Here is a 20122-nt window from a genome sequence, read left to right on the forward strand (position 1 = left end):
TATTATTCATTTATTTTATCTTATTTTACTATCTGATACTCGTTTACATTCATTTACATTTTCATTTATTATTTTTGTTTTATTTATTATTATTTTTATTTTACTATTTACAGTTTAGGGTATATTTTCATACATTGATTTTGTGTATTCATTTTAACTTCTATCATGTATTTTTTTTGCATATTATGGGTATCCATTTCATATTCACATAGACACTCACCAGAAAATACATGCAGTTGAGTTTTCTGTCATTATCTAACGACATTTGAAATAGTGGTGTGAACAATGACATATTTTATTTGGTCTGTTAGGATTTTCATAAGACATATAAAAGTTGGTTTCTGTATGAAATAATGTATTTATATTTAAGACAAGAGAATACAAATTTCATCTATCTTATGGGGTTATGTCATCCATGTATAAAAATTTGTTTAAAAATCGTGGTTTTATCTATTGCATGTTAAAAATCTAGGGCATTTTAAAAAATTTATTTTCAAGTTATGTGTAGTTCATCCCTAATGAACACCAAATGTGTGCTAAGTATATAAAAGAGATTTTCCTGCTTTCTCCTATACAATTTATCTACTGAGGAAGGGGTCGGATCAAGCACTCTGAATTGCGTCTAGAATTTTTTACAATCTGAATACAGTACTAAGAATAATGCACTGCTAACTGCTGACATCACCATTCAAGCCGGTTTTTACTAAAACAGACCTATCAGCCTCACCTGTGTCTCCATTCCATACATCAGGACACACAGTCTGCTCATCCTAATTGAGACCTCCCGTCTGTGTTCAGGAGCGCTGAACTACAATCAGCACATCGTGCAGCCACGGACCTTGTGCACTTGGGGTCTCCTGCCGGAGTTCATCCCCAAGTCTCGGCTTGCGAAACATCTATCCCCGCAAACACAGAGCCAGAAATTACAACTATCTGGAGGACTCTAACACTGGTTTAATCCACAAACAGCCGCAGGACTTCACATTCGGTCCATCGCAGCACCAGACCAGTGGTAGAGATCGGGTGAGCTCTAATATTACACAAATCATATAGGTGGCAAAATCTTTCATTCTATAGACTGTTTAAAACAACTATCCCAGTGTGCAATATATGTTTAATGTGCACCATGCAAATGATTTAACATCTTTAGGTGCCGGACTATCGGAATTCTGTAATAGCAGACAACTACAAGATTGCACCTAGTGCTTCCAAAATACTAAGCAGTGTTCCATTCATTTTTCCATTAGGGCCCAATGGTTGCATTTTAATGTATCTAGTGCCATACCTTGATTCCATTTGATTCCATCTGTTTTTGACATGCATTTTATTTCAAAATTAAGGTACAATTGATGTTTAATAAACCTTTTCCCTTTTATAAAACTGTTTCCAATTTTTATTGTGTATCATCAAAGATGGTGAGATCCTTGAGGTGTGGTTAATAAAAGCATTTTTTGAAGTGCTCTATTTTGGTCGGTGGGGACCAACTATTTAACCATATATACATCGGATTCTTGGTTGTGAGCTGCACACATTTCTTCTTTTTTTTTTTGCCAAATTTGTAAATGACTTCTATTAAAAAGCCTTAATCCTTCCAGTACTTATTAGCTGCTGAATACTACAGAGGAAATTATTTTCTTTTTGGAACACAGAGCTGACATCATGAGCACAGTGCTCTCTGCTGACATTTCTGTCCATTTTAAGAACTGTCCAGAGTAGGAGAAAATCCCCATAGCAAACATATGCTGCTCTGGACAGTTCCTAAAATGAACATAGATGTCAGCAGAGAGCACTGTGCTTGTGATGTCAGCAGAGAGCACTGTGTTCCAAAAAGAAAATAATTTTCTCTGTAGTATTCAGCAGCTAATAAGTACTGGAAGGATTAATATTTTTTTAATAAAAGTAATTTAAAAATCTGTTTAACTTTCTGGCACCAGTTGATTTAAAAAAAAAAAAAGTTTTCCACCGGAATACCCCTTTAAGTTTCTCAATCAACATGTATCACTCTATATATTCACTGTAATAAATGATTTAGGGTGACACTTTTGAAAAAGTAGTCTGGTGAGAACTTTTCTCATTTTATCCAGTCCGAGCTGCAAAGAAAAAGAAAACAAACTTTCTCTTACCTGCCAACGAGCCCACGGAGCTCCGGTACACTCCTCTACAGGTGTTCGGTTGCCGGGCTGTTTGCTTCTTACTTCCTGTTAGCCCAGCACGTCACACGGAGCTTCAGCCTATCACCAGCCGAGGTGGGACAGTGCTGCGGCCGGTGATAGGCTGAAGCCTCGTGTGACATGCCGGGCTAACAGGAAGTAAGAAGCAAACAGCCCGGCGACCGAACACCTGTACCGAAGTGTACCGGAGCTCCGGGGGCTCGTTGGCAGGAAAGTTTGTTTTCTTTTATCTTGCAGCCCGGACTGGATAAAATGAGAAAAGTATGCGCTGGACTAGTCCTTTAATCATCCTTTTACTGAACATCTTATTTAAATACATGGATGAAACACTTGTAGTGAGTTATACTACGTGGAGGAGACAACCAGTGAATGCTGTGTGAGACTCAATGGAAATAAATCGTCTATTAGGATGAAGAAGGTTGATTAACCCAATCCCAAACTTTTTTCTGGAGTACAGACATAATGTTAGCCAGATGAGGTTCAGTATAATAAATCACGTACACCCTCTGAGAGGAAGTATGGACTGTAAATTGGTACTATACCAAAAGGAATTAAAATAGATTTATTAAATTGACACTGTGCACCATAGGGGCTTAAATATGGCTTAAAACCCTTTATGTAAACAGTGTTTACAGCCTACGTACAGAATCATCTTTTTTTTTCCCTCTGTTTATTCCTTTCCTAATTTCAATTTCTTGCCTGTCGTTTTCTCCCGTTCTTGGCCTTTTTTTTTCTTGTTGCTTTTTCTTCCTTCTTTCCCATTTTTTGGTTCCTTCTCTCGTTTCCTTCCATTCCTTCTTTTTGCTCTTTTCTGTTTTTCTTCCTCCCCCTTCCTCCTTTTTTCTATTATTATTTATTAGAAATTTTTATTTATTCTACTTTTTTATGTATCATCCTGCTCAGGATCATCATATGTTTGTTGTAGATATTTTTTATAATGACTGTCTCACATTTTTTTTGTTTCTGGCACCTTAAATATGGCACTGCAAGCTAATTTGGGAAACTAAATAAAACACAGATTTACTTTCATCCGGAGTCTTCTTAACCTCTTAAGGACCCAGGGCGTATGGATACGCCCTCACACCCTGGGCCTTAAGGACCCAGGGCACATCCATACACCCTGGCGTTTTCCGGTCCCTGCCGCGCGCCGGGCAGAGATCGGAACCGGATGCCTGCTGAAATGCTTCAGCAGGCATCCAGGGCAAACGCCGAGGGGGGCCATGTAGGCCCCCATGTCGGCGATCGCCGCAAATCGAAAGGGAAATCGCCCTTGCGATCTGCGGCGATACCGGGCTGATCGGGTCTCTGGGACCCGACCGCCCGGTAATTTTGCATGATCCCAGCTGTCACAGACAGCCAGGACCATGCTAAAGTATAGGAGTGAGGTGGAAAGCCTGCCACCGCCTCCTATCCCCTGCGATTCTTCGGTTAGCTAACCGACCAATCACAGGGGGGGTGGTTACTTCCTCCCGCCCTGCCCGGCCCCTTGAAGTCCGGAGAGGACGGGAGGAAGACCGGAGGACGCGGCGGGGGACGGGCGAGTGCTGGAGCCCGGCCCAGGTACTTACCTCGTACCTGAAGACCCGGATCCCGGTGATGAGGACGGCGGCGGCGACAGGTGAGTGGATCTTCAGCCGCGTAAAGCGACATGCATTGCTGTAATGGAACATGCATTGCATGCTGGGAGTTGCAGTTTTGCAACATCTGGAGGTCCACAGTTTGGAGACCACTGTGCCCTTCCAGATGTTGCAAAACTACACATCCTCAGCATGCCCTTACTGTCCAGGCATGCTGGGAGTTGTAGTTCTGTAACATCTGGCCCTTCAGATGTTGCAGAACTACAACTCCCAGCATGCCTGGACAGTTTTGGCATACTGGGAGTTGTAGTTTTGCAACATCTTGAAGGAAACAGATTGGGAACCACTGTAGTGGTTAGTGGTCTGCAAACTGTAGCCCTCCAGGTGTTGCAAAACTACAACTCCAAGCATGCTGGGAGTTGTAGTTCGGCAACATCTGGCTCTAAAGATGGTGCCGAACTACTACTTCCAGCATGCCTGAGAATGTTTGGGAGTAGTGGTTTTGAAACAACTGGAGGCACACTGGTTGGGAAACATTGTCTGTTTCCTAACTCAGTATTTCCCAACCCGTGTGCCTCCAGCTGTTGCAAAACTATAACTACCAGCATGCCCTGATAGACTGTGCATGCTGGGAGTTGTAGTTTTGCAACAGCTGGAGGTTCTCTCCCCCCCCCCCCCTCGTGAATGTACAGGGTACATTCACATGGGCAGGGGTTTACAGTGAGTATCAGGCTGCAAGTTTGCGATGCAGCAAATTTTGCGCGGCAGCTCAAACTCGCAGCGGGAAACTCGCTGTAACCCCCTTGCCCGTGTGACTGTACCCTAAAAACACTACACTACACTAACACAAAATAAAATAAAAAGTAAAAAACACTACATATACACATACCCCTACACAGCCACCTCCCCATCCCAATAAAAATGAAAAACGTCTGGTACGCCACTGTTTCCAAAATGGAGCCTCCAGCTGTTGCAAAACAACAACTCCCATTATTGCTGGACAGCCGTTGACTGTCCAAGCATGCTGGGAGTTTTGCAACAGCTGGAGGCACCCTGTTTGGGAATCACTGGTGTAGAATACCCCTATGTCCACCCCTATGCAAATCCCTAATTCAGGCCTCAAATGCAGATGGCGCTCTCACTTTGGAGCCCTGTCATATTTGAAGGCAACGGTTTAGGGTCACATATGGGATATCGCCGTACTCGGGAGAAATTGCCTAACAAATTATAGGGGGCTTTTTCTCCTTTCACCCCTTATGAAAAGGTGAAGTTGGGGTCTACACCAGCATGTTAGTGTAAAAAAAAAAATGGTTTACGCTAACATGCTGGTGTTGCCCTATACTTTTCATTTTGACAAGAGGTAAAAGGGAAAAAAGCCCCCCAAAATTTGCAATGCAATTTCTCCCGACTACGGAGATACCCCATATGTGGGCACAAAGTGCTCTGGGGGCGCACAACAAGGCCCAGAAGGGAGAGTGCACCATGTACATTTGAGGTGATTTGCACAGGGGTGGCTGATTGTTACAGCGGTTTTGACAAACACAAAAAAAACAAAACCCCACATGTGACCCCATTTCGGAAACTACATCCCTCACGGAATGTAATGAGGGGTGTAGTGAGAATTTACACCCCACTGGTGTCTGACAGATCTTTGGAACAGTGGGCTGTGCAAATTAAAAATTTCGGACAGCCCACTGTTCCAAAGATCTGACAGACACCAGTGGGGGTAAATGTTCACTGTACCCCTTGTTATGTTCCTCAAGGGGTCTAGTTTCCAAAATGGTATGCCATGTGGGGGTTATTTTGCTGTCCTGGCACCATAGGGGCTTCCTAAATGCGACATGCCCCCCGAGCAAAATTTTCTCTCAAAAAGCCAAATATGACTACTTCTCTTCTGAGCATTTTAGTGATTTTCTTTTTTTTTTACATATGCAAAAGTCGTGAAACCCCTGTGGGGTATTAAGGCTCACTTTATTCCTTGTTACATTCCTCAAGGGGTCTAGTTTCCAAAATGGTATGCCATGGGAGGGAGGGTGTGTTGCTCTCCTGGCACCATAGGGGCTTCCCAAATGCGACAGGCCCCTGAGCAAAATTTGCTCTCAAAAAGCCAAATATGACTCTTCTGAGCATTGTAGTTCGCCCGTAGTGCACTTCTGGTCAACTTATGGGGTACCTCCATACTCAAAAGAGATGGGGATACAAATTTTGGGGGGTATTTTCTGCTATTAACCCTTGCAAAAATGTGAAATTTGGGGGAAAACACACATTTTAGTGAAATTTTATTTTATTTTTTTACATATGCAAAAGTCGTGAAACACATGTGGGGTATTAAGGCTCACTTAATTCCTTGTTACATTCCTCAAGGGGTCTTGCTTCCAAAATGGTATGGCATGTGTTTTTTTTTTTTTTGCTGTTCTGGCACCATAGGGGCTTCCTAAATGCAACATGCCCCCCAAAAACCATTTCAGAAAAACGTACTCTTCAAAATCCCCTTGTCGCTCCTTCGCTTCTGAGCCCTCTACTGCGCCCGCCGAACACTTTACATAGACATATGAGGTATGTGCTTACTCGAGAGAAATTGGGCTACAAATATAAGTATACATTTTTTCCTTTTACCCCTTGTAAAAATTCAAAAATTGGGTCTACAAAAACATGCGAGTGTAAAAAATGAAGATTGTGAAATTTCTCCTTCACTTTCCTGCTATTCCTGTGAAACGCCTAAAGGGTTAAAAGGCTGACTGAATATCATTTTGAATACTTTGGGGGGTGGTGCAGTTTTTATAATGGGGTCATTTGTGGGGTATTTCTAAGATGATGACCCTTCAAATCCACTTCAAACCTTAACTGGTCCCTGAAAAATAGTGAGTCTGGAAATTTTGTGAAAAATTGGAAAATTGCTGCTGAACTTTGAAGCCCTCTGGTGTCTTCCAAAAGTAAAAACTTGTCAATTTTATGATGCAAACATAAAGTAGACATATTGTATATGTGAATAAAAAAAAAATATTTTGAATATCCATTTTCCTTACAAGCAGAGAGCTTCAAAGTTAGAAAAATGCAACATTTTCAAATTTTTCATAATATTTGGGGATTTTTCACCAAGAAAGGATGCAAGTTACCAAACATTTTTACCACTATGTTAAAGTGGAATATGTCACGAAAAAAACAATCTCGGAATCAGAATGATAACTAAAAGCATTCCAGAGTTATTAATGTTTAAAGTGACAGTGGTCAGATGTTCAAAAAATGGGCGGATCCTAAGGTGTTAAATGGCTGGGTCCTTAAGAGGTTAAAGTGTATGTGTCATAATTTTTCATAAAATATAGATAATAACATTATATGTATATTTGTTTAAAAAAATTGTATAAATTTACAGTAAAAATGACATGTTTTCTTTAAAAAGTAAAATGATACCCATGATTATATACTTTTCTATTATTGTACTGCTTTAAAAAAAAATAACTTTTTTTTTTTAACCAATAAAGTATGTTTAAAACTGCCCTATTTTGACCACCTATAACTTTCTCAATTTTATGTGTACGGGGATGAGGGCTAATTTTTTTCTGCCATCATCTGTAGTTTTTATAGGTATCATGACTGCATATATGTGATATAATATTAGTTTTTTAAATCTTTTTTTATTATGATGTGACAAAACAGCAACAATTTTTTACTTATTTTTTTACATTTACTCCTTTCACCAAACGGGATCCTTGTCATTATATTTTGATAGTTTGGACATTTATGCACGCGGATACCAAATATGTTTATTTATTAAATTTAACTAACATTTTTTAAACTTTTTTTGCACTCTTTATTTCCCTATAGGGGACTATTTATAGCAATCATTTGATTGCTAATACTGTTTAGTGCTATGCATAGGCATATCACTGATCAATGTTATCGGCAATCTTCTTCTCTGGTCTGATCTCAGACCAGAGCAGAAGACCCCAGAAGACGGACGGAGGAAGGTGAAGGGACCTCTGTCCACCATTTTGGATGATCGGATCCCTGTGGGCGATCCAATCATCCAATATAATGCCAGTATTGCTGCAGATGCCGTGATCTGTATTTATCAGGGCATCTGAGGGATTAATGGCGGAAATCAGCATGTTCACTGATGTCTGCCATTACCAGCGGGTCCCTGGCTGCTGATAGTAGCCGGGGCCTGCTGCGCATGATGTGAGCACCATTTTGGTGCTTGCGTGTATAGAACATAAATGTACATCCTGGTGTGTGAAGTACCAGGGCAGCAGGACGTACGTTTACGTCCCATGTAATTAAGAGGTTAAACACTGTTATACATGCTGTGCGCTCACTCATTAATTTTTCATGTTTGCTCAAAAATCTGAATTTCTGCACCAACAAATGTGCAATTTTTGAGGAGGGATGGAGGCAGGAAGGGGACTCAGCTTCCTAAAGAGATGGTGTGCAGGGTGTACGTCCACCTCACATGCACACTTAGTGCCTACTTGCGACACCTGAAGTTGCAGAAATAAACACAGCTCATAGTTTGTGTAAACCAGCACACTAAAATTAGCCAATTTTTATACATGTGTATTGTACCAAAACACTGCAGATGAAAAATCTCCCCCCAAATATTTGCTACAGGTAGAACCCTGTATATTTATGTGTTTATCAGTACAATAAACAAGCCCTACATGGGAGTGAATATACTATTAAAAACTCATCTTTTGGTTTCCTTAGCTTCACTTGGGACATTTGTTGTCAGGCCTTAACCATTTATGCTAAGTGGAGCCGAAAATGTACCCCTTTGTTAGCTTGGGTGGGAAGCTCCCAACAATGTGATCTTTGGATTTGTCTCCATGGTCATCTCCATAAAAATGCAAAAGTATACTTCAAGTAAAAATCATATAATTGTAAAGTTTATACAACTGTACACCAGAAAAAGTATGGAAACTGCTACATTCCACAGTATTAATCGGTACTTCAGAGTTATGCATTTTATCAGACAAGCACTTCTCGTAAATCCCTGTCACAGAGGTGACATGCTGAGTCTGTCTATTTGATTGTCTGTGTCGCTGCCTACCTGCTAACAGACCTGTGTTTAAACAACCACAGAGGGTTATCGTCTGATACATGTTGCAGGTTAAAATGCCAAGCTTGGAAAAATCAAATATGATGATGAATTTTATGAAGGAAACACACATTTTAGAATCTAAAAAAAAAATAAATAATTGTTTAACACATGCATAGCTCAGTTATTCACACTTTGTAGACAATGAAATAAAATGCATTGAAACTGGAATGTTAGTGATGATAACAAGAAGTTATATTCCCATCGCATAATAGTCCATTTGCAAAGAGTGTATCAGAATGGTTCAGTAATCGCTATCCATGTGTGCAGTTTGTTAAATTATTTAAGATTATTTCCAGAGGGGAGGGAAAAAAAAGAAACAGGAAAGAAGGCAACTGGCTTGATGCAAATGAAAAGCATCAGAAGCTCCCTATGGTGAAGATATGATTACAGGCAGACAGTCATAATCACCAAGACTTTGAAACATCCAAACGTTTGAAGAATGTCTGACCAGTCAGCAATTGTGGTTTCCCCAACACATAAAGCCATAGTGGTAACAAAAAATGTTTAACAATCTGAAATACATTATTCGCTCAACCACAAATATTAAAAAGGACATCTTGTGGTGAAATACACATCGTGATCTGAGGTTTTATTATTAGTAATGTGACTATTCATTTACATTGTTTAACCGGTCATTTTTTTGGCTGTAAAAAAGCTAAATTTTGTGATCTTGCACAATTTTTTTTTGTGCCTTTTTGAAATAGATGTTTTTGGAAAAACTGGCTGTGGGTTGCAGGGCTGTGCAGTTGCCCACAGTATTTATTAACTGCGCCTTTTTAAAAAAACGCAAATGTAGACCATGACCAACTTGGCTTAAAAAAAAAGACAGACCACAGTGAAAAGACTTTCAAGCATGGGAAAGCACTTATTTAGGAAGGAGTCATCTTTTAGAAGAGAGTATTCCAAATTAGGATAACAGCTAAGTACCAAGCAGGGTTGTGTGGCAATTGTTTTTTGAAAAAGAGCAAAACATTATTATGAATAGCAATATATTTGGACAGATTAGTACATACAATTTGGATATGCCAGACAAGCTAGTATTCTGCTGTATAAGATTTCCCATTTTGACAACAGCGGGAGACACCACTGTTGTCCTTGTAGAGAGTATTCATGTATTTGGGTTGCTCCATGAGCCAAATCACCTTAAATTGTCGCTCACCTAATAAACTGGACAGCGCAAAGTGAAAGCCCCAAATATGAGATTAGGGAGCAGTGACAATCCTAGCCACAATGGTCGCTGCGGGGGAGGTAGCTCGGTAACAGGTAAGCTGCGTTTTGTCTGAAGGTTGGTGCATTTGTCTTAACAGACAGACGCAACAGCTCTCTGCTATACCAATTCAGGGCACACAAATTATGTTGCGCTCCCCTTGGCTGTTATTTTATTGATCAATTTTGGCAATAAAGCACCAGGAGCAACCAAAATGCATGAGTAATCTCTACGGGGGGAAAAAAAAGTAGTAGTGTCTCCAGCTGTTGCCAGACTATTTAGAACTCTCTGTATGATAATTTTATAATTTAAAAAAGGACCTTCGGTACCTTGGTAATGTCTGCCATTCTTTGTAGCTTTTATTTTAGCTTTTTCCCAAAATAAGGCACACAGAAACAATACTAGCAGGACAGTAGTACCTGCTATGACAGCACCTTCTGTACGGAGCACACCGGCCTCTGGAGCACAGGCCGCTCAGTCTGAGGGAAAACAAAAGTAAACTTCCAATTTGGTGGCTCACAGTTGTTTGTGGGGTGAATTTAAATTAGAACAATATTTATTAAAATCTGTGGGCCTTTTTGATAAATTTGGTGCAAAAAAGCAAAAACCAGTGCCAAAAAGAAAAAAAAACACAAAACAATGATAAATCTCCCCCAAAATGATGTCTGTTCCATTGCAGAACTGACCCGGAACTTGCATTAAATACTGCTTACAGTAGACAAGACCAAAAGCTATGTTCACACTGTTTTTAGGCCTGATTTGGATTTTTTTTCCTGCTCACACAGTTTTTGTTTGCTATTTGTCAGTTTTTTTCATTAAATGGGATGCTTAACAGAAGATTGTACATTTTGCATAAAAAAATTTAAATAAAGAAATCATACACTGGCATGTAAATATATTTTGGTGAAAAAGTTACAAACCGATTAATGAAGCTGAAAATTTAAATTGGTAAACCAAACAGTATGGTCCAGCGCTTGATTCTGTAAAATAGCGAGGATATTATTCAAAAGCTACAGGTACAATCATTGTGATGCGTTTCAGGTGCTAGTTCACAGCCTTAGTCATACTTAGTATGACTAAGGCTGTGAACTAGCAGCCAAAACATGTCACAATGTTTGTAACTGTATCTTTTGAATAAAATCCTCGCAATTTTACCTAATCAAGTGCTGGACCATCCTGTTTCTTTTACTAATATTGCATGGAAGTGGTTTGTTCCGGTCCGAGACGCTCCGGGCTATAGAGGGAGAGCTGGACTTTGTGCTTTACATTGAAAATTAAAATGTTTGCTTTATTTCCCCCTCTTTTCCTTCTAAGGCCATGTTCACATGACAGAAATGTCTAGAAAACACAATAGACATTCCCCCAAATAGTGGGCACCAGCAGAAAATGCGGGTGCAAAATTTGCTAGGAAATGCACCTTCTCTATTGACAGCAATGAATTTCCAAGCGGATCCGCCAATATAATTGACATATCAATCCTTTGGCAGAGGCCGAAATTGTGATTTTCCGCAGCAGATGTTTCCGCTCTGGAAATCCATTGAAAGCAATGATATTCTGCTGTAACAGAATTTTCAAGCAGAATTTTTCCACCAGATTTCACTTGGCATTCCAGTGTGTGAACAACCTAAGAGCTACTCTTACTTTTCCATCTACATAAGGGCTTGTTTTTTGTTTGTGAGGTGGTAAAATTTAACAAAAATGCAATTTAGCAAAAAATAAAAATTATTAAAATGACAAAATAAAAAAAAACTTTAACCCCTTAAGGACTCAGCCCATTTGAATCTTAAGGACTCAGACAATTTTATTTTTACGCTTTCGTTTTTTCCTCCTCCCCTTCAAAAAATCATAACTCTTTTATATTTTCATCCACAGACTAGTATGAGGGATTGTTTTTTGTGCGACCAGTTGTCCATTGTAATGCCATCACTCACTTTACCATAAAATGTATGGCGCAACCAAAAAAATACTATTTGTGTGGGAAAATTAAAAAGAAAACTGCAATTTTGCAAATCTTGGAAGGTTTTGTTTTCACGCCGTACAATTTATGGTAAAAATGACATGTGTTTTTTATTCTCTGGGTCAATACGATTAAAATGAAAGCCATGATTATACACTTTTCTATTACTGTTGGGCTTAAAAAAATCGCAAACTTTTTAATCAAATTAGTACGTTTAAAATCCCCCTATTTTGAAGACCTATAACTTTTTCATTTTTCCGTATAAGCCGTGGTATGAGGGCTAATTTCTTGCGCCGTGATCTGTAATTTTTATTAATACCATATTTGCTTATACAAAACTTTTATTACATTTTTTATTACATTTTTTTCGAATAAAATGTTATAAAAAAACAACTATTTTGGACTTTTTTTTTGTTATGTTCACGCCGTTCACCGTACGGGATCATTTACATTTTATTTTAATAGTACGGATATTTATGCACGCGGTGATACCAAATATGTATATAAAATTTTTTTTTTTACACTGTTTGGGGGTAAAATAGGGAAAATGGAACAATTTACGTTTTTATTGGGGGAGGGGGGTTTTCACATTTTTTTTAACTTTTTTTTTTACTTTTTTTTATTTTATTTTTACACTCTTATAGTCCCCATAGGGGACTATTTATAGCAACCATTCGATTGCTAATCCTGTTCAGTGCTATGTATACGACACAGCACTGATCAGGGTTATCGGTCATCTTCTGCTCTGGTCTGCGGGAAGGCAGATCAGAGCAGAAGACTCCCGGAAGACAGCGGAGGCAAGTGAGGAGACCTCCATCTGCCGTGCAGGATGATTGGATCACCGCGGCAGCGCTGCGGGCGATCCGATCATCCTGTTAAGTGATCGCGATGCTGCAGATGCCGTGATCTGTATTGATCATGGCATCTGAGGGGTTAATGGCGGATATCCGCGGGATCGTGGGTGTCCGCCATTACCCGCGGGTCCCTGGCTGCGATCCACAGCCGGGACCTGCCGCGCATGATGCCGGCATCGCTCTGATGTACGTCCTGGTGCGTAAAGTACCACATTACCAGGAAGTACATTTACGTCCTGCGTCGTTAAGGGGTTAAACATATGTTAACAAATATATAATAAAATCATTTTAAGTAAATACAATTTATTGGTAAGGATCAGTTGTATCCAAAACGTGTTAACTGCAGTGTGTTTTTCCTGTGCTTATATTCAAGGTTGGTGCTGTCAAACCTTATCTGAAAAATTTCTCAAAAAGTTCTCAATAAAATTGAACTTTACATCTACGAGTGCTGGCTGACAGAGATCATCTTGCTGAAATGTATTTTAGGCGCCAATCTATGCCAGTTTCTGGTAAATTTAGTGACCAGTTCTTGTAGTTTTTTTTTTTTTTGCACAAAATTAATTATGAAGACATATCAGTGTTTCCTTTATACTCACCATTCCTTTTAAACAGAAAATCCATCTATCCATTGGAGTCAATAAAATCTTCAAGCTTTTTTCAAGATGATATTTTCCATAAAAATAACAGGTTCATAGGAAGAACCTGAGATATATATATATATATATATATATATATATATATGTGTGTGTGTGTATATATATATATATATATATATATATATATATATATATATATATGTGTGTGTGTATATATATATATATTATATATATATATATATATATATGTATATATGTGTATATATACATATATATATATATGTGTGTGTGTGTATATATATATATATATATTATATATATATATATATATATATATATATATATATATATATATATATATATATATATATATAATAAATAATATGATGAAGGAGCACAGTGACAAGGCTTCAAGCCTATAAAATATCAATGCGGGTGCCCAGCCAGCTCCAACCTCGACCACAGGTATAAGAACAACAGGAATCCAATAGGAAGCAAACAGTGGCACTCCAGCAGTTTCAAGAAGAAGAAAAATTCCTTTATTCACCCATATGGTGCTACGTTTCGACCCACTCAATGGAGTCTTTATCAAGCATACAGTGAAAGTGAACAAGTGTCATATATATATTGTTCACAATTGTACAGATCTGCCCACAAGGGCGTGACAACAATGACATCACTGGTCAAAACAATATAAGTATATGTGCTAAATACGGCGATCTATACAATAAATGTCTACATCACATACATAATAATAAAGTGCAATACAGTGTAATTAAAATACAATGTCTGACATGTCCTCAATATATTACACGTCTTCTGAATCAAAATAAACTTTAATAAGAGGGTGTTACCTCCGTCTCTGGACAGCCTACTTTCCCTGCACGGCGTGTCTCCACCACTGTTTGTAAACAGAGGCAGTGTGCAGGTCCGGAACACATCGCATCGCATGATCAATCACATGATGTGATCGCGTCATCGGGAGAAGATGTGTATTGCGGCTGCGCGCCGCTCACTCTCTCACTGGCCGGCAAATGAGAGGGTGTTAATGTTGTACAAACGCCACATTAGATATGGGAAATAGAATGGCCATAAAACAAGGTAAGTATATATTTAGAGAAGGTAAACCAGGTAGCAAACTTATAAATTCAAGGATAAATGGTCAATATATGGAGCATACTGCCTAGAAGTGATAGGCTAGCATGTCCCTAACACATTCTCCGCAGATCGCGGTGAAATAAATGTGATGGGGCAACGGACCACTCGGGGTCAGTGTCTGATGGGTGTATATTACACCTCCATAGCCCACCTGTCACTCCTGTGTTCCTCTCTATGCCATTCACTGTGAAAAAAGGTCCAGCTCCAGATGAACCTTGAATATCCCTAAGTTTCAGCTACCACATTAATAATTTTGATCATAGAATTATTGCATATATACCATTTTATTGTGAATACACATCAACTCCCCATTATGACGTTAAGGACACCCATGAAAGAAAATGCAAATAACGTGCTCCGTCCTGAAACACTCCATCTCGCGACATTCTAGATGGTGGAGATCTACGCCGGAGAGTGTCCAGTACATAGGCAACACCCTAAAATAAGAAAAAAGAAAAAATGTCATAATTGTTTGCATTATGAGGACTGTCTCCCTTAAAATTATTACAAGTGAAAAAGTGCATTTAGTGCTACCCTATACATAAAAAAGGATAAAACATAGTTACTCATGACCAAAAAAAGTACTTCATATAACATATAACATACATAATGTATGGTCATACGTGGCCCACTATCTATAGAAAAAATTTAAGGGAAAAATCAATGTTCAAGCCCTGAGGTTGTAAAGTACCAAGTTTTTGAATCCACATGGCTTCTCTCTGTTTTAAAAGTCTCTCCCTATCCCCACCTCTCCTGGACCGCGGGACAGAGTCAATGATCGCAAACCTAAGATCCTCAATATTATGATTATGCTCTAAAAAATGACGTGGTATTGGTAAATCAGTTTTACGGGTACGGATAGATGACTTATGATTATTCAGTCGGAATCTACATTCAGTAATTGTCTCGCCAACATAAAGATATTTGCAGGGACACATTAAAATATAAATAACGTAATCACTTCTACAAGTCAGATGTCGCTTAATAGTATATGATTTTTTAGTCATTGGATGGACAAAACAGTCACCCTTTAACATCAGAGGGCAATTTTTGCAATTCCCACATGGGAAACAACCAGGTTTTAATCTGGAGGCAAGATCGATCTGTTCTTTACCCACGTCTGCCCTGACTAACATGTCACGTAAATTTTTAGGTCTTTTATATGAGAGAAGAGGTGGTGCATTAAATTCAGGTATTTGCGGAAAACTGTCTGTGAGAATTTTCCAATGTTTACGAACTGAAGATGCAATTTCATTACTTAATCCACTATATATAGAGATAAAGGGGATTCGTCTCACTTCACTTTCCTCCTTTAGTTTTGGTTGCATAAGTTGTTCTCTAGGTATTTCCTTAACCTTATTATTTTGATTTTTAATGAGTTTATTAAGGTATCCTCGCTTCTTAAATTTATTGCCCATCTCAATCAACCTCTTATCTAGTTTTTTAATAAATTATTTCTATCCGTTGGTTTTACAAACAAATCAGTTTTAAGTTTGTCACCCTCCTTGTAAATCCATGTGTCCAAGAACTGGACACCAGTGTCTGAGCATGTCATTGTAAACTTAATTTGTGGGTCAATATCATTCAGAAAATCAAAAAATGACTGTAACTCATCCCTGTTACCACACCAAATAAAAAAAATGTCATCTATATATCTCCACCACTTCAGCACACGGCTGAAGGCGTGGGATATATAGATTTTGGATTCTTCCAGGTCCGCCATAACAATATTTGCATAAGTTGGGGCCATATTTGACCCAATAGCGGTCCCCTTCTTTTGGACATAAAACTTGTCCTCAAACAAGAAATAATTACATGTGAGTATAATTTCAATCAAACCCACAATAAATTCCTTACATTCCTCAGTATACTCAGTATTTCTAAGTGCCTTGATCACACTCAGGACACCTCTTTCATGGTTGATACAAGTATAAAGACTAAAAACGTCAAAAGACACCAGATATGCTCCATCTGGTATCCGAAGATCAGAAATTTTGATAAAAAAAATCAGAGGTGTCCTGAATGTACGATAAAGCACTGGTGGCATGATTACGTAGAAGTCTATCCACAAAGATTGATGCTGGACTAAGGATCGATTCACAGCCTGATACTATCGGGCGGCCGGCGGGGCACTTTAAGTTTTTATGGATCTTTGGTAGAATATATATAACAGGTATACGAGGATGTAGTGGTACCAAAAATTTTGTGTGTCAGCATCAATAATGTCACAGGCAAAAGCATTATCAACTAGTCTTTTAAGTCATGTCCTAATGGGGGGTGTAGGGTCTAGGGGTACACAACAGTAGACTTCATCATCATTTAATTGGCGGTAAATTTCTTCTAAATACATTTGTCGGTCCATAACGACGATCGCGCCTCCCTTATCTGCAGGTTTTATCTCGAGATCGTCGTTATGGACCAACTCATCTAGTATTCTACGTTCATGTGCAGACATATTGTTTTGTCCCCAATGGGCAATTCCCTTATGTTTAAATTGCAGTTTGGAAATATCCTGCTCTACTAAAGAGATATAGGTATCAATGGCATGTGAATTATTAATGGGAAGAAACTCACTTTTGTTAGATAAACCTTAGGTTTTTATTGTAATTTCACTGGGATTTGGACCTTGTGGTCTCACTTCCCCCTTTCCTCCAAACCATGCCCTCAATTTAACATTACAGAAAAAAGAGTATAAATCAATCTGTAACTGAAACCAGTCCACATCCCTTGTGGGACAAAAAGAAAGTTCACGATTCAAAACAGTTAATTCATCACAAGAAAGTTCATATGAAGATATATTTACCACCAGGTTATCTAGTTGTCTGTCTGTTTCTTGCCGGACGTCCCCGTCCTGTTGTACCGTTGTCGGGTTTGTGCCGTCTTTTTGTCGCCTCCGACCGCCCCTCCGCATCATGTGATTGATCATGCGATGCGATGTGTTCCGGACCTGCGCACTGCCTCTGTTTACAAACAGTGGTGGAGACACGCCGTGCAGGGAAAGTAGGCTGTACAGAGACGGAGGTAACACCCTCTTATTAATGTTTATTTTGATTCAGAAGACATGTGTAATATATTGAGGACATGTCAGACATTGTATTTTAATTACACTGTATTGCACTTTATTATTATGTATGTGATTTAGACATTTATTGTATAGATCGCCATATTTAGCACGTATACTTATATTGTTTTGACCAGTGATGTCATTGTTGTCACGCCCTTGTGGGCAGATCTGTACAATTGTGAACCATATATATATATATGACACTTGTTCACTTTCACTGTATGCTTGATAAAGACTCCATTGAGTGGGTCGAAACGTAGCACCATATGGGTGAGTAAAGGAATTTTTCTTCTTCTTGAAACTGCTGGAGTGCCGCTGTTTGCTTCCAATTGGATTCATATATATATATATATATATATATATATATATATATGTATATGTATGTATGTATATACCGTATTTATCGGGGTATACTACGCACCGGCCTATAACACGCACCCTCATTTTACCAAGGATATTTGGGTAAAAAAAGTTTTTTACCCAAATATCCATGGTAAAATGAGGGTGCGTGTGTGCGCGTGTATACCCCGATATACTCCCAAGAAAGGCAGGGGGAGAGAGGCCGTCGCTGCCCGCTTCTCTCCCCCTGCCTTTCCTGGGGTCTAGAGCGCTGCTGTCGGCCCTTCTGTCCCCCTGGCTATCGGCGCCGCTGCCCGTTCTGTCCCCCTGACTATCGGTGCCGGCGCCCCATTGCCGGCGCCGATAGCCAGGGGGAGAGAAGCGGCGCCGACAGCCAGGGGGAGAGAAGGGGCAGCGGCACCCATTGCCGGCGCCCCTGCCCCGTTGCCTACCCCCATCCCCGGTGCCATAATTACCTGGGTCGGGTCCGCGCTGCTGCAGGCCTCCGGCGTGCGTCCTCTGCGTCGTTGCTATGCACGGCGCGGTGCACTGACGTCATGCGCCGCGCCGTTCAGCGCATAGCAACGACGCCGGGGACGCACGCCGGAGGCCTGCAGCAGCGCGGACCCGACTCAGGTAATTTTAGCCTAAAAAGTGCGTGTTATACGCCGATAAATACGGTATATGCATATATATATATGTATGTGTATGTATGTATATATATGTATGTATATATATGTATGTGTATGTATGTATATATATGTATGTATATATATATATATGTATGTGTATGTATGTATGTGTATGTATGTATGCATATATATATATATATATATATATATATATATATATATATATGCATATGCAAATACACAGTCACTGCCGTAAATGTTGGCACCCCTGAAATTTTTCAAGAAACTGAAGTATTTTTCACAGAAAAGGATTGCAGTAACTCATGTTTTGCTATACACATGTTTATTCCCTTTGTCTGTATTGGAACTAAACCAAAAAAGGGAGGAAAAAAAACAAATTGGACATAATGTCACACCAAACTCAATGCGTATTGTTGCGCATTTTTCTGCCCTCATCGGCTGGTGTTTTACAAAAATACAGAGTTTTTTTTAGCGTATTATAAAGCATTTTTTTGCCCTCATACGTGCATACCACATACATACATCTAATAAGTGTACCATTTTGCACCTGTTAATCTGTCAAGGGCCTACATACTGTGAAAGTCCAAGCAACAGTACTCACCGGCTGGTGTTTTGCAAAAATACTGAGTTTTTTGGAGTATTGTAGCGCATTTTTCTGCCCTCATCAGTGCATACCGCATACGTACATCTAAGTAGTGTACCATTTTGTACCTGTTAATCTGTGAAAGGCCTACATACTGTGAAAGTTCAAGCAACAGTACTCACCTGCTGGTGTTTTACAAAACTTACAGTTTTTAGGCTCACTGTAGCGCATTTTTGTGCCCTCATAAGTGCATACCACATACCTACATCAAAGCAGTCTACTATTTTGTATCTGTAAATCTGTAACAAGTCTAGATACTGGTAAATTCCAGGCAAAAGTAATCACCAGTTGGTGTTTTACGAAAATGTTTTCCAAGTGTACTATAGAGCCTTTTTTTGTCATATGTGCATACCACATACCTACAGATAAGTAGTGTGCTTTTTTGTACCTGTTAATCCGAAACAAACCCTTCATACAGTGAAAAGCCAGGGAATAGTAACCACCGGCTGGTGTGTTAGGAAAATATGTTTTCCAAGTGTACTATAGAGCCTGTTTTTTCTGTCATATGTGCATACCACATACCTACAAATAAGTAGTGTGCTTTTTTGTACCTGTTAATCTGAAACAAACCTATATAAAGTGAAAGGCCAGCTAATAGTAACCACCAGCTGGTGTGTTACGAAAATAAGTTTTCCAAGTGTACTATAGAGCCTTTTTTTCTGTCAAATGTGCATATCACATACCTACAGATAAGTAGTGTGCTTTTTTGTACCTGTTAATCCGAAACAAACCCTTCATACAGTGAAAGGCCAGGGAATAGTAACCACCAGCTGGTGTGTTACGAAAATAAGTTTTCCAAGTGTAC

The sequence above is a fragment of the Hyla sarda genome, chromosome 1 (genome assembly GCF_029499605.1).
Source record: "Hyla sarda isolate aHylSar1 chromosome 1, aHylSar1.hap1, whole genome shotgun sequence".
NCBI lineage: Eukaryota > Metazoa > Chordata > Amphibia > Anura > Hylidae > Hyla > Hyla sarda.